The sequence below is a fragment of the Rana temporaria genome, chromosome 6, assembly GCF_905171775.1.
Source record: "Rana temporaria chromosome 6, aRanTem1.1, whole genome shotgun sequence".
Lineage (NCBI taxonomy): Eukaryota > Metazoa > Chordata > Amphibia > Anura > Ranidae > Rana > Rana temporaria.
In genome coordinates, this window is record NC_053494.1 from 114,621,883 (window position 1) to 114,635,097 (window position 13,215).

The following is a 13,215-nucleotide window of genomic DNA, read 5'->3' on the forward strand; positions in this document are numbered from 1 at the left end:
GACATTTACTATATATGCAACAGAAGACGTCATTGGCGCATTCGCTTTTGAAGAATGGCCACCCGGCCCGTTCCCTCAGAGTCCAGTGCCTTAAACGGTGGCTCCCCCACGCATATGCGGGAGTGACATCATCACGGCTACAGCCAGTCACACAGCCAGAGTCCGCAGATCCTGGATGAAGTTAGAAGCGACCCCCCCCCCCCCCCTTCCCAGCAGTGACATTGCATCGCTGGAATGCGATGCATACTAGCGCATTATGCCTTTACCTTGCAGGTATGAAGAAAAAAACTCGCTCAGCGGTTTACAACTGCTTTGATTGTCTAAACAGCATTTCAAGAGAAAAATCATTTAAATAAAGCACATTGTTCAGTGTCATTTTTTATCTATTTTTTTGTCCATCGTGTAATACTTTTTGAGGAAGATTATTCTACTAATACGAACTATAAAATTTCAAATCGGCCTGAAAGTTGGCATGCTTTTTATTTTATTTTTTTACTGAAATATATAAGGGGTACAGAGACTCTGACTGAGGTTCATACATAAGGATTGATTTACTAAAGGGAAATCCACTCTGCACTACAAGTGCAGTCGCGGAAGATCTGAAATGAGGGGAAGCTCTGCTGATGTTCTCATCCAATTATGTGCAAGCAAAAATGCTGTTTTTTATTTTCCTTGCATGTCACCCTCAGATCTACAGAAACTGTACTTTAAAGTGCACTTGCAATGCAAAGTGGATTTGCCTTTCGTAAATAACCCCCATAGTGTACATGGTGGGGTTTATTTACTAAAACGGTCCAAAATCTGGTGCAACTCTGCATAGAAGCCAATCAGCTTCCAGGTTTTATTGTCAAAGCTTAAAGGAGTTGTAAAGGCAGAAGGTTTATCTTAAAGTGGAGTTCCACCGACATCTTTTTTATTTTTTATAATTCTTACTCTTGCATATCAATAAAGTCTAATTATTGTCATTAGTGCTGCCTTCAGAAGATAATAATTGAAGATAATAATTGAAAAAAATACCTTATATTTCTCTTTCTTGGGGATTCCCATCTTTCTTATGGGCAGGAGAAGCCCACAAGCATATTCTTCCGGGACAGTGGGGGCTGGGGCGCAAACGAAAAAGAAAATTGCAGCCTCACTGTGCCATGCCATCAAACGCAGCCACTGTGCCATGCCATCAAACGCAGCCACTGTGCCATGCCATCAAACGCAGCCACTGTGCTGTGCCATCAATTGTCACCACTGTGCCGTGCCATCAAACGCAGCCACTGTGCCATGCCATCAAACGCAGCCACTGTGCCATGCCATCAAACGCAGCCACTGTGCCATGCCATCAAACGCAGCCACTGTGCCATGCCATCAAACGCAGCCACTGTGCCATGCCATCAAACGCAGCCACTGTGCCATCAATTGTCACCACTGTGCCGTGCCATCAAACGCAGCCACTGTGCCGTGCCATCAAACGCAGCCACTGTGCCGTGCCATCAAACGCAGCCACTGTGCCATGCCATCAAACGCAGCCACTGTGCCATGCCATCAAACGCAGCCACTGTGCCATCAATTGTCACCACTGTTCTGTGCCATCAAACGCAGTCACTGTGCCATGCCATCAAACGCAGTCACTGTGCCATGCCATTAAACGCAGCCACTGTGCCATCAATTGTCACCACTGTGCCATGCCATCAAACGCAGTCACTGTGCCATGCCATCAAACACAGCCACTGTGCCATCAATTGTCACCACTGTGCCATGCAACACAGCCACTGTGCCCATTGATGTCACTGTGCCCTTTAATTGTCGCCACTGTGCCCATTGGTGCCAATTGTCCCCACTGTGCCCTTTAATTGTCGCCACTGTGCCCATTGTCGCCGCTGTGCCCTGTTTCGGGATACAGTGCTGCTGTATTCCCAGCATGCACTGCCATTCTCGCATTTGCAGCAATAGCACATGGTGCTGTAAACTATACAGGTTGCCATCACAATGGGCAGCGGCGGAAGTGCCCCTTTCTATTGTTATGGCAACCTAGCCCCTGGCACGCCCCACTGACTCCTGGGAAATGATGACACACATCTCCCAGGAGCAGAGGCGATGAGGGAAGTGATTTTGGGAGCTGCGGTGAGGAATGGGAATTAAAAGGTAAGTAAAAAAAAAAAGCTCCAAATGTCATTTGTTAGATTATTTGCTGCACAATAACGAAAATTTATTTTTATGGGTGGAACTTCACCTTAATGCATTAAGATAAAAAGGCTTTTGTGTGCAGACCCAGCACCCCCTAATACTTTCCCGAGATCCCTCTCTCTCTCTCTCCAGTGATGTCCACAAATTTCTCAGCTGGCTGGGACTCTCCCTCCTGATTGGCAGAGACACAGTAGTGGTGAGATTGGCTTCTGCTGCTGTCATTCAAAGCCAGTCAGCCAATCGAGAGAGAAAGGGGGCCAAGCCAGGCTTCAGCTCTGTGTCTAAATGGACACAAGGAGCTGTGACTAGGTTTGAGTACCTCCATAGCAAGCTGCTTGTTGTGGGAGCATTTGACATGAGGGAAGGGGCCAGGAGCACCGAAGACAGACCAGAGAAGAGAAGGATCAGGGCTGCTCTGTGCAAATCCACTGCACAGAGCAGGTAAGTATACACATGTGTGTAATAAAAAACAAGACTTTATAATCCCTTTTTAACTGAACAAGCTGAATTAGAAGCTGATTGGCTACCACGAACAGCTGCACCAGATTCAGCAGTGCAGCAGTTTTAGCAAATCTACCTCTGTGTCTCTTGCCTGTATTTGAGTGTCTCATTACTCTTCTTTCACACTGAGCACCGCTTTGAAATACTCGCACGATTTCAAAGCTGCATTTCAGTCCGACTTTAGGGGCAATTTGAAAGACATCTGTGTGGGTTCATGCACATATTTCTATTGAAAGTCACCAAAAATAGTGCAGGAAATACTTTTGGAAATCTGTGTGGTGCCACAAAGTCATCTCGATCTCTAAACGGCTCCTCATTGGATAATTGATAGCAGCGCAGCCATTGGCTCCTGTTGCTATAAATCAAATCAATGACGCCGGGGGCGGGGCTGAGTGATACTCGGTGGCTATGGCCGCCGAGTGTATCACATGGGAGTGCACCCGCATGCTAACCCCCTTGGGAGAGCGTGTCCCAGAGAGGGGGGTTAGCTCTTGCGGGAAAGAGCCGAGACTGCTCCCGAGGGACCCCAGAAGACAAGGATCGGGAGCCACTCTGTGCAAAACGAACTGCTCAGTGGAGGCAAGTATGGTATGTTTAAAATACCATGTTTAAAAAAAAAAAAAAAATATTCAAACTTTACAACCCCTTTAAAGTGGAATGCATTTATCATATGGCAGCATACCAGTTCTTGGATGTGATGTTTTCTTTTTTAGGCTTTCCTTCTATTTTCTTCTGGTTAGCTGGCCAGTAAGCCTGTTGTGTTTGAAAATGCCAAGCTCTCCTACGAATGTATCTATATTTAACGCTGTTGAGACAAACCATTTAGCACTGACAGGGATGCTTACAACGATTAGCTTTTATTTATGTTTGTTTAGTTATGTAAAACCTTTATCGTAAAATAAAAAAACTGTTGCAGTGATTGCTTGTGTAACTGCAGTGTGAGCTGGAGTTTGGCTTAATTTTATTAGTGTATTCAAATCTGCTAGTACATCTAACACTCCTACCCCTGCCCCCTCCCTCCTCCTCTCCACACTGACAATGTCACTGTGCCCTGTGCTCATTCTTCTAGATTGGGGGCACTCTAACTAATACAGGAGGTATGTTACTGGCCATATTATCGGGTGGAAACAGAGGAGAAAAATACTAAAAAAGAAAACGAATACAGCCACCACATCTAGGGATTTGTAAGCTGCAATATATTACATTTTTGGGTTTAATACCGCATTAAAAATTGTCCAAATTGGAATAAAAAATGCATTTAACCACTTTCTGCTATAAAACCTATCCAATAAAAAATTGAGAAAATAGAATTTCTTCAAAATTTAGGCCACTATGTATTCTTCTACATAGTTTTGGTAAAAAAAAATCCTAATGAGTATATATTGATTGGTTTGTGCAAAAATGATGCATCTTCAAACTATGGTGTGTATATATACTGGAATTTGTATTTATTTACTAGTGGCGGCAATTGGGGACCTATAGCGGGATTGCAACGGAAATACGGAAACTAACACTTTTGACACTTGTTGGAAACCTGTGACACTAATACAGTGATCAGTGCTAAAAAATGCACTGTCATTGTACTAATGACAGTGGCTGGGAAGGGGTTAAATGTCTAGGGCTAGCCAGTGTTTTGGTGTACTATGTGTACTCGTTTTACATAGGCCGAGTCCTGTCCTGTGTGTTTTTCCATGAATCGATATTTACAGCAGAGCCGGGTTGCAGGTGGCACGTGTGCACACCCCCTACCCAGAAGTGCTGGCTCGTGTACCTAGTACGTGATCTGGCGCAGGAGTGTCACCTTGCTGCCATATATGTAAGTTATACGGTCAGCAAGCGGTTAAAGTCATTTATTTACCTCCACTGTGCAGTTAGTTTTGCACAGTGTGGCCCCCCAAACCTCATCTTCTGGGGTCCCCCGGCTGCGCTTGTGGCTCCTCCTCGCATCAGTAAAACCCCTGAGAGGAGCTCTCTCCCTGGGGTTTACCCTGCAGGCGCGCTCCCATGTCCAGCATTTGCATCCATAGACACGAATGGCGGACCCGCACCCTGTGTCATTGGATTTGATTGACAGCAGTGGGAGACAATGGCTGCGCTGCTTACAATTTGTCCAATCAAGAGCCGAGAACACCGGCCAGAGAGGTAGAGTGCCTCTCTGGCGGGGGAAACGAACGGGCTCAGGTAAGTAAAACTGGGGGGCCGGTCAGTGTCAGAAGTTTTTTCACCTTAATGCAGAGGATCCATCTAAAAAGATTGGGTTAAATTTAAAAAAAAATATGAATAAATGCAAATTTTTTTGCAGGTTAATTTTATTTATTTTTGCTTGGGAGCCTAGAAAGCATAGCAATCATGATCAGCAGATCGCAGGTGCAAAGCCTACCAGTAGAGCTTTCTGCCCACCACTGATACGGACAGGCAGTTACGGAATTGCAGAGAGATCACCAGCACCCTTGTAGTCTATTGAGAACTACAAAGTGAAACATTGTGTGAATAACCAAATAAATGATAAGTGATTAAAAATCAAAAACACCTGTGATCCTGTGTGAACAAATTTGTATAGTGTAATAAGTACTCAAACATAACTATAAATGAGGAATAAAGTTTCCAAGGATAAAGTCCAATCATGGAATAAATTTAGTAACAATCCAGAAATCCACCTGTGTAGAGTTCCTATTTAATCCATGGATAAGAGCTCTTAAAACTAATAAAAGTGACTGTGAGATCCACCACCAATGGAAAGATTTACCGCTTACTGGAACTCCGTGATCCCCCCGTAACAGAGGATCAGGGACAGCATAAAAATGGCTTGGCTGGTTGCCAGGAGGCGTTTCAAACCTGCTTCTCCGCTAGTCAGATCCCTCAATGGATGTTCAAAACCGTTTTTTAGATGGCGTGGTATGAAAAATATATAGAGGCTTTCCAATAGTGTAAAACCTTATGATTTATTTGTAATAAAAACAGTAAAAAGCACACTTACAATGTGACTTGAACTAGAAAGCCCTTAAAGCGGAAGTTCCAGCCACAATTTTAAAAATATAAACTTTTTAAATATGAAAACCACTGTAATACACAAACTTAATGTATTCTACTACAGTTAGTCTGTAAACTAAAGTCCGTTTTGTTAGGTTTTTACAGCATTTGGACACTTTATAAAACAGAAATTGACTGGGGCCATCTTAAGTGTGGGCATCATGAAGCCAGACTGTATGACTTCCTGGATTTCAGCCTCGCACATGCTCAGTGCTGTACAAGCAGTGTAATGGTTTCAGATCAGGTTTCAATAGCAATGGGAGTGTCAGAGGAAGTTACCGCCCCTTATCTATGCAAACCTCTCCTCCCCTCCTCCTTCCAGGAACCAGTAAATATAAGAAATAATTTGTTCCTGTGCAGATATATCTACATAACAAGATTATATATATCTCTCTTGTTATATATGTGGTGTGTATACATATACCAGACATGTGCACTGTCAATAAATTCATTTTGTTTAGTTCCGTTTCGCATTAGCCGTTATTTCGTATTTTGTGCCAGAAACTCAATTCGGATTCGTACGCTCATAATGGGCACAGCAGGAGTACAGCCACAGGAAGTCAGCACAGAACAGGGATGGTGGGAACCCTTCATGAGGGATTCCCACCATCCCTGTGCTGAGTTCCTGGGTCTGTACACCCGCTGTGCCCATTATGAGGGGTTCCCACGATCCCTGTGCTGAGTTCCTGGGTCTGTACACCCGCTGTGCCCCATTATAAGGGGTTCCCACCATCCCTGTGCTAAGTTCCCGGGTCTGTACACCCGCTGTGCCCATTATGAGGGGTTCCCACCATCCCTGTGCTGAGTTCCCGGGTCTGTACACCCGCTGTGCGCCATTATGAGGAGTTCCCACCATCCCTGTGCTGAGTTTCCGGGTCTGTACACCCGCTGTGCCCATTATGAGAGGTTCCCACCATCCCTGTGCTAAGTTCCCGGGTCTGTACACCTGCTGTGCCCATTATGAGGGGTTCCCACCATCCCTGTGCTGAGTTCCCGGGTCTGTACACCCGCTGTGCCCCATTATGAGGAGTTCCCACCATCCCTGTGCTGAGTTCCCAGGTCTGTACACCCGATGTGCCCATTATGAGGGGTTCCCACCATCCCTGTGCTAAGTTCCCGGGTCTGTACACCTGCTGTGCCCATTATGAGGGGTTCCCACCATCCCTGTGCTGAGTTCCCGGGTCTGTACACCCGCTGTGCCCCATTATGAGGAGTTCCCACCATCCCTGTGCTGAGTTCCCGGGTCTGTACACCCGCTGTGCCCATTATGAGCGGTTCCCACCATCCCTGTGCTGAGTTCCCGGGTCTATACACCCGCTATGCCCCATTATGAGGGGTTACCACCATCCCTGTGCTGAGTTCCTGGGTCTGTACCCCCGCTGTGCCCATTATGAGCGGTTCCCACCATCCCTGTGCTGAGTTCCCGGGTCTGTACACCCGCTGTGCCCCATTATGAGGGGTTACCACCATCCCTGTGCTGAGTTCCCGGGTCTGTACCCCCCGCTGTGCCCCATTATGAGGGGTTACCACCATCCCTGTGCTGAGTTCCCGGGTCTGTACCCCCCGCTGTGCCCCATTATGAGGGGTTCTCACCATCCCTGTGCTGAGTTCCCGGGTCTGTACACCCACTGTGCCCCATTATGAGGGGTTCCCACCATCCCTGTGCTGAGTTCCCAGGTCTGTACACCCGCTGTGCCCCATTATGAGGGGTTCTCACCATCCCTGTGCTGAGTTCCCGGGTCTGTACACCCGCTGTGCCCCATTATGAGGAGTTCCCACCATCCCTGTGCCGAGTTCCTCCTGCTTCCTTCTTCCCCCAGCACAGCACATTGCCACCATAACATTGCCCACTGCATCGTCTCCGGCACAGCACCCCGCATCGGCCTCGGCACCCTGCATCGGCCTCGGCACCCCGCATCGGCCCCGGCACCCCGTATCGGCCTCGGCACCCCGCAAAGGGCCCCGGCCCCCCGCATCGACCCCGGCACCCCGCATCGACCTCGGCACCCCGCTTTGGCCTCCCGCATCGACCTCGGCACCCCACATCGGCCTCGGCACCCCGCATCGGCCCCGGTACCCCGCACCGGCCTCCCGCATCGGCTCCGGCACCCCGCATTGGCCCCAGCACCCCGCATCGGCCCCTGTACCCCGAATCGGCCTCGGTACCCCGCATCGGCCCCGGCACAGCACCCCGCATCGGCCCCGGCACCCCGCATCGGCCCCTGTACCCCGCATTGGCCTCGGCACCCCGCATCGGCCCTGGCCCAGCACCCCGCATCGGCCCATGTACCCCGCATCGGCCCCGGCATAGCACCCTGCATCGGTACAGTGAGGGCACAGTGAGGGCACAGTTACGGGTGCAGTGAGGGCACAGTGAGGCAGCGTTGGGCACAGTGAGGGCACAGTTACGACAGCGTTGGGCACAGTTACGGGCACAGTTATGGGCACAGTTACGGGCACAGTGAGGGCACAGTGAGGCAGCGTTGGGCACAGTGAGGGCACAGTTACAGGCACAGTGTTGGGCACAATGAGGGCACAGTTACGGGCACAGTGAGGCAGCATTGGGCACAGTGTTGGGCACAGTGAGGGCACAGTTACGGGCACAGTCAGGGCACAGTCAGGGCAGCGTTGGGCACAGTTATGGCACAGGGCACAGTTACGGGCACAGTGAGGTCACAGTGTTGGGCACAGTGTTGGGCACAGTGAGGGCAGCGTTGGGCACAGTGTTGGGCACAGTGAGGGGCACAGTGAGGGCAGCGTTGGGCACAGTTACGGGCACAGTGGATGGCAAGCTCGCTCTCCCACTAACTCTGTGACACCAGTGCAGAGTGGGGAGAGTTACAGATCATCAGGATGACAGAGGAGCGCATCTCTGATGGATCTGTATGTGAGAACACCCGCTCGTAGTACAGCCCCGCCTCCCTGCACTAGAATTGTAACACACAGTGCAGAGCGCGCTGTTTCTATGTACAGGGAGGCGGGGCAGTACTACGAGCAGTGTTCTCACATACAGATCTATCAGAGATGCGCTCTGTCATCCTGATGATCTGTATCTCCGCAAACCGGAGACAGACGGCGGGCGGGTGGTGGAGGCGGGGGGGCGGTGCTAGCAGGGGGGAGTTGGAGAGGAGGAAGAGGACACCACCTCTATGGGCGGCACTGTCCTCCCTCCCGCCCCCCCGAGATTCAACTACTGTACGGCGGCGCTCGTTCAGCCCAGCCTCCTGGGATTGATGACACACATCACCCAGGAGGCATAGCAGCGCTGGATGCGGCGGAGAAGCCATCCGCCGCAAAGGGAAGACAAACTCACAGGAATAAAACCGTGAGTTTGTCAAACAAAAACAAAAAAACATGCCAATTCTATTTAAGGGGGCAGTGTTAATTAAAATGCAAAGAGGTTGAAAAATAGGGTGGAACTCCGCTTTAAGTCCGAAGTGTCGGTCGTTACACAATTGGACAAACCCGTCCATCTGGGTTAGCAAGCAGTAACGGGGAGATGACGTCAGCACGTTGCACTGCTCCGCCCTACGCTGTTTCGTAAAAAAATTACTTCTTCTAGATCACCACTAGGAGCCCCAGTGTGGCATAATAGTGTAGTGTAAAACATATAGGCCCAGATTCAGGTAGATTTGCCCATTAGTTGCACATGTAAAGAGCAGCTGATTTGCTCTGCGCTGGGGCAAATTGGAAAGATTGCCACCTGATTCAGGATTCCTTTTGTCTGCTAACTTGCTCCTTTGTGAGGCAAAAATCAGGGCCTAAGGCAGCCCAAGTGAAAGTGGGTGTGCCCTATGCAAATGATCTTTTTTCCACTCAGCAGTGGTTTGCGCCTATTTTCAGGGCAAATTTTGCCCAACTGCTTGCACTGAGCAAATAAATAGGGGCAGATCTGCGCAGGTCCTGTGCAAAATTACATCCTGCTTGTTCCACCCCCCCCCCCCCCCCCCCCCCTGAGCAAGGTAATTTTGCCCTTTGCTGCAAGATGGCACCTCCCGGCCCAAAAAAAAAGAGGAAGGCTAATTTTGTGGCAGCGGAGATGGAGATCATGCTGGCGGCACTGACGCACCATACTGCTGTTCTGTATGGCGCTGAACGCCAAAATACTACCGTAGCCCAAAGGAGGGCAATATTTGAGGCGATAACCTTAGACATCAATGCCCTGGGCTTTGAGGACCGGACTTGGATGGACATCCAGAAAAAGTTCACGGACATGCGGCGTCGCGTCCAGGACAAAATTGTCCTCATTAAAAAGCACAGCAGGGGCACCGGAGGAGGACCAGCCTGTTCTGTGCGACTCAATCCGGAGGAGGAGGTCATCTCTCAGAGTCTAGCGCTGGAGCAGGTGGAGGGACTGCCAGGCTATGACTCCACTGTTGGGGACTTGTGGACTGGTAAGTTTTTTGTTTCTCATATCTGCTGTGTATCATGGGAGGGGGTAGAAGTGAACATATGAGGGGGTAGAAGGGAACATGTAACAAGTTTTTGTTTCTCATATCTGCTGTGTATCATGGGAGGGGGTAGAAGTGAACATATGAGGGGGTAGAAGGGAACATGTAACAAGTTTTTGTTTCTCATATCTGCTGTGTATCATGGGAGGGGGTAGAAGGGAAACATAACATTTTTGTTTTGTGTCATCCACAGATGTTGATGATGAGGCTGGGCCGTCGTCGGCTGTAGGGCGCCCCACGCCATCCCCAGAACATCATGGGGTGCAGTCAGGCCCTCTGCAGATCCTGGGCATGTTGGTGGAGGAGGATATCGGCCAGAGTCCATCCAGGGAGGAGGAAGTGGTGGAGGAGTCCGTTATACTCAACCTGGAGGAATCTGTGTCCCTCCAGGAGGATCCCACTATCCCTGACCGACCCACCTCCCCCTCCAGGGCAAGCCCCTCCAGTGTCCCTCCCTCCAGTGTCCCTCCCTCCAGTGTCCACCCCTCCAGTGTCCCCCCCTCCAGTGTTACTCCCTCCTGTGTGACCCCCTTCTGCTCCCTCAGTTCGTGCCCCAGCCTCTCCTCCAAGGAAGGCTCTTTCTAAAACTAGGGGTGTACCCTCCAGGCTCCGTGAGGGTCTGCAGGAGGAGCAGGCCCGGCAGACCCACCATATAGGGGAGATGGTGGGAGACCTGAGGCGGGTGGCGGACAGCCTGGCATCCTCCTCCTCCTCTGTCCAGCAGGCCCTCACCCACCATGCTGACCGGGGGGACCGACAGAATGAGACCCTGGAGGATGTTAGTGGCGATTGCGCAGCCATTGTGACCTGTCTGGTTGAACAGCAGGATGCCACTGCATTATTAACTTCGGAGGTGAGCAGGTTGGCAGGTGCGGTGGAGGCCAAGACTGCTGCTGTGCGGGAGGAGGGGAGACTTACCCGACGGCAGTTGAGGATCACCACCACATGGCAGATGAGGATGTTGGGACAGACCAACACCGTCCTCAACCGCCTGGCCAACGCCATGGAGGGCTTGCAGGCACCACCTGCCAGGAGAGATGAAGTAGGGGTTGATGCTCCCCCCCACCCTCCATCCCCACCCCATGCTCCACCACGGCGTCTGAGGAGCCAGAGCCGGGGCACCCTTGGGCCAAGGATGTCCAAAAGTAAAAAATTATTTATGACCATTTTTTTTTTGGTGGCTCAGATTATGAGCTTGTTTTTTGGTTATGCTCAGATTTTGAGTTTTTTTTTTTTATTGATGCTCAGATTTTGATTTTTTTTTTTTTAGTGATGCTCAGATTATGAGCTTTTTTTTATTTTGTAGCTGCCCCTGGCATGTTGGCACACAGATGTGAGATCCAGAAAGTGTGGGTGCTCTGCTTGTTCAGCTCGTCCGTCTTGGTGCTGCTGTAGTTGCTCTCCAGCTGACCTGTGGCCATCTGTTGCTAACTTGCCCCTGCTTTTATAAAGTGCAAATTTGCCCCGGCCAAACAGCTTGCGCGCTTTGGGAGCAAAATGCTCCTCACACGCGCAAGTTTATGAATCAGTGGCAGTTCCATATTTGCTGAGGGAAAACCATGAGAGCGCAAGTTGCTCCCTGAGCAAAATTGCCCCTTAATTGCGCCGGGGCAGAGAAACTGCCTCCGTGCAAAAATGGCACATTTCAGGCTTAGCTTGCTTTCTGGGTCACCCGCAAATTTGCCTGGGAGCAAATCCGTACTTGCGCGGCGCAAATCACACTTGCTCCCGCGCAAGTCGTACCTGAATCTGGGCCATAGTATTTAAAATTCCATGTGGAGTATACAGAGCGACCGAACATACCAGGATGGCCACCGATCCGAAACCCAAATGTGGCGACATGACGTCAGTGTGTAGTGCTTGTCTCCTGTTTTTAATTTTTTTTATAATTTTACTTACCTAGGTGAATGCAACATCAGTCCGATACTGCATCTGTCCCCCAAGGCTCTAAGACTGAGACACAAGCAATCAAAGAACACTGGTAGCTCGGTTCTCAGAGTCCTCTGAGCAGAGAGCTGGGGACTATCAGTCACTGACTCTCTGCTCTGATCCCGATTAAACAAAAATTGTCCATTCTGGTATCATGAAACTTTCGTGCTTGTCCCTTCAGATAAATTTGCATGAACTGTCATAAACGGTTCTTAAAAGCTGTGTAACAATGAAATTATCGGACGATCGCTACGAAAGCGGTATTGTTCGCCTGATTTTCTCATCGTGTGTACAAAGCATAAACGTATGTGTTTTTTTTTGTTTTTTTTTGCATGTATTCAGTAGATATAACAACAAAATGATTCCAATGGTATATTTAATAGACCAAGAAGGATCAAATAAGGAGTTCATTGTTGGGATTTACAAAAACGTTCTCCTGCTGGACGTCAATAGTCCAGTCAGGATAACAGAGCCACTTCCCGGATATGCTATTGACTGGGCGGGAAGTGGTTAAAGTATAACAACAATAAATAAAAAATTTCAGGTATTACTAATACTATTTATAAGTGATAATTATGCTGGGAATTGTAGTTGAACAGGTTCTGTGGTGTGGCTTTAATACATGTATGAATTTTATGCTGATTGTTATCATCATTATTATTTATGGAGTCGTGTTGGAGTTCTACAGGTTATGTCGGTTTGATGTAACACCTGGGGACATACTGTCAGCTTTCTTTAATGTTGGAAATAAAACAAGCAGTGAATCACTCACCTGCCTGCATATGTTACTCCCTCACTGTCTGGAAAGCGAGGCAGCACTCGCATGGTTTTGCAGTGTTTTTGGTAGTGAGGGACCAACACATACAAAAAAGATACACCAGTCCTTTTCTTTTGTTCAACCCACTGGTTGAACAAAAGAAAAAGCCTTGATTCCCCCATCCATGTTGCTTTCTGATGGGGGAGATTTCCCTACCATCAAAATACACTCATTAGCACGCCGGTGGCAATGATCGAGAGAAAAGTTTCCAACAGGCTGTTGATCGATAGATTGACTTGTGTACAACCAGCCTTCCCCTAGAAATTCATCTGGTCACTAGTGAACCAGACAAATTTGGATCCATGTATGACC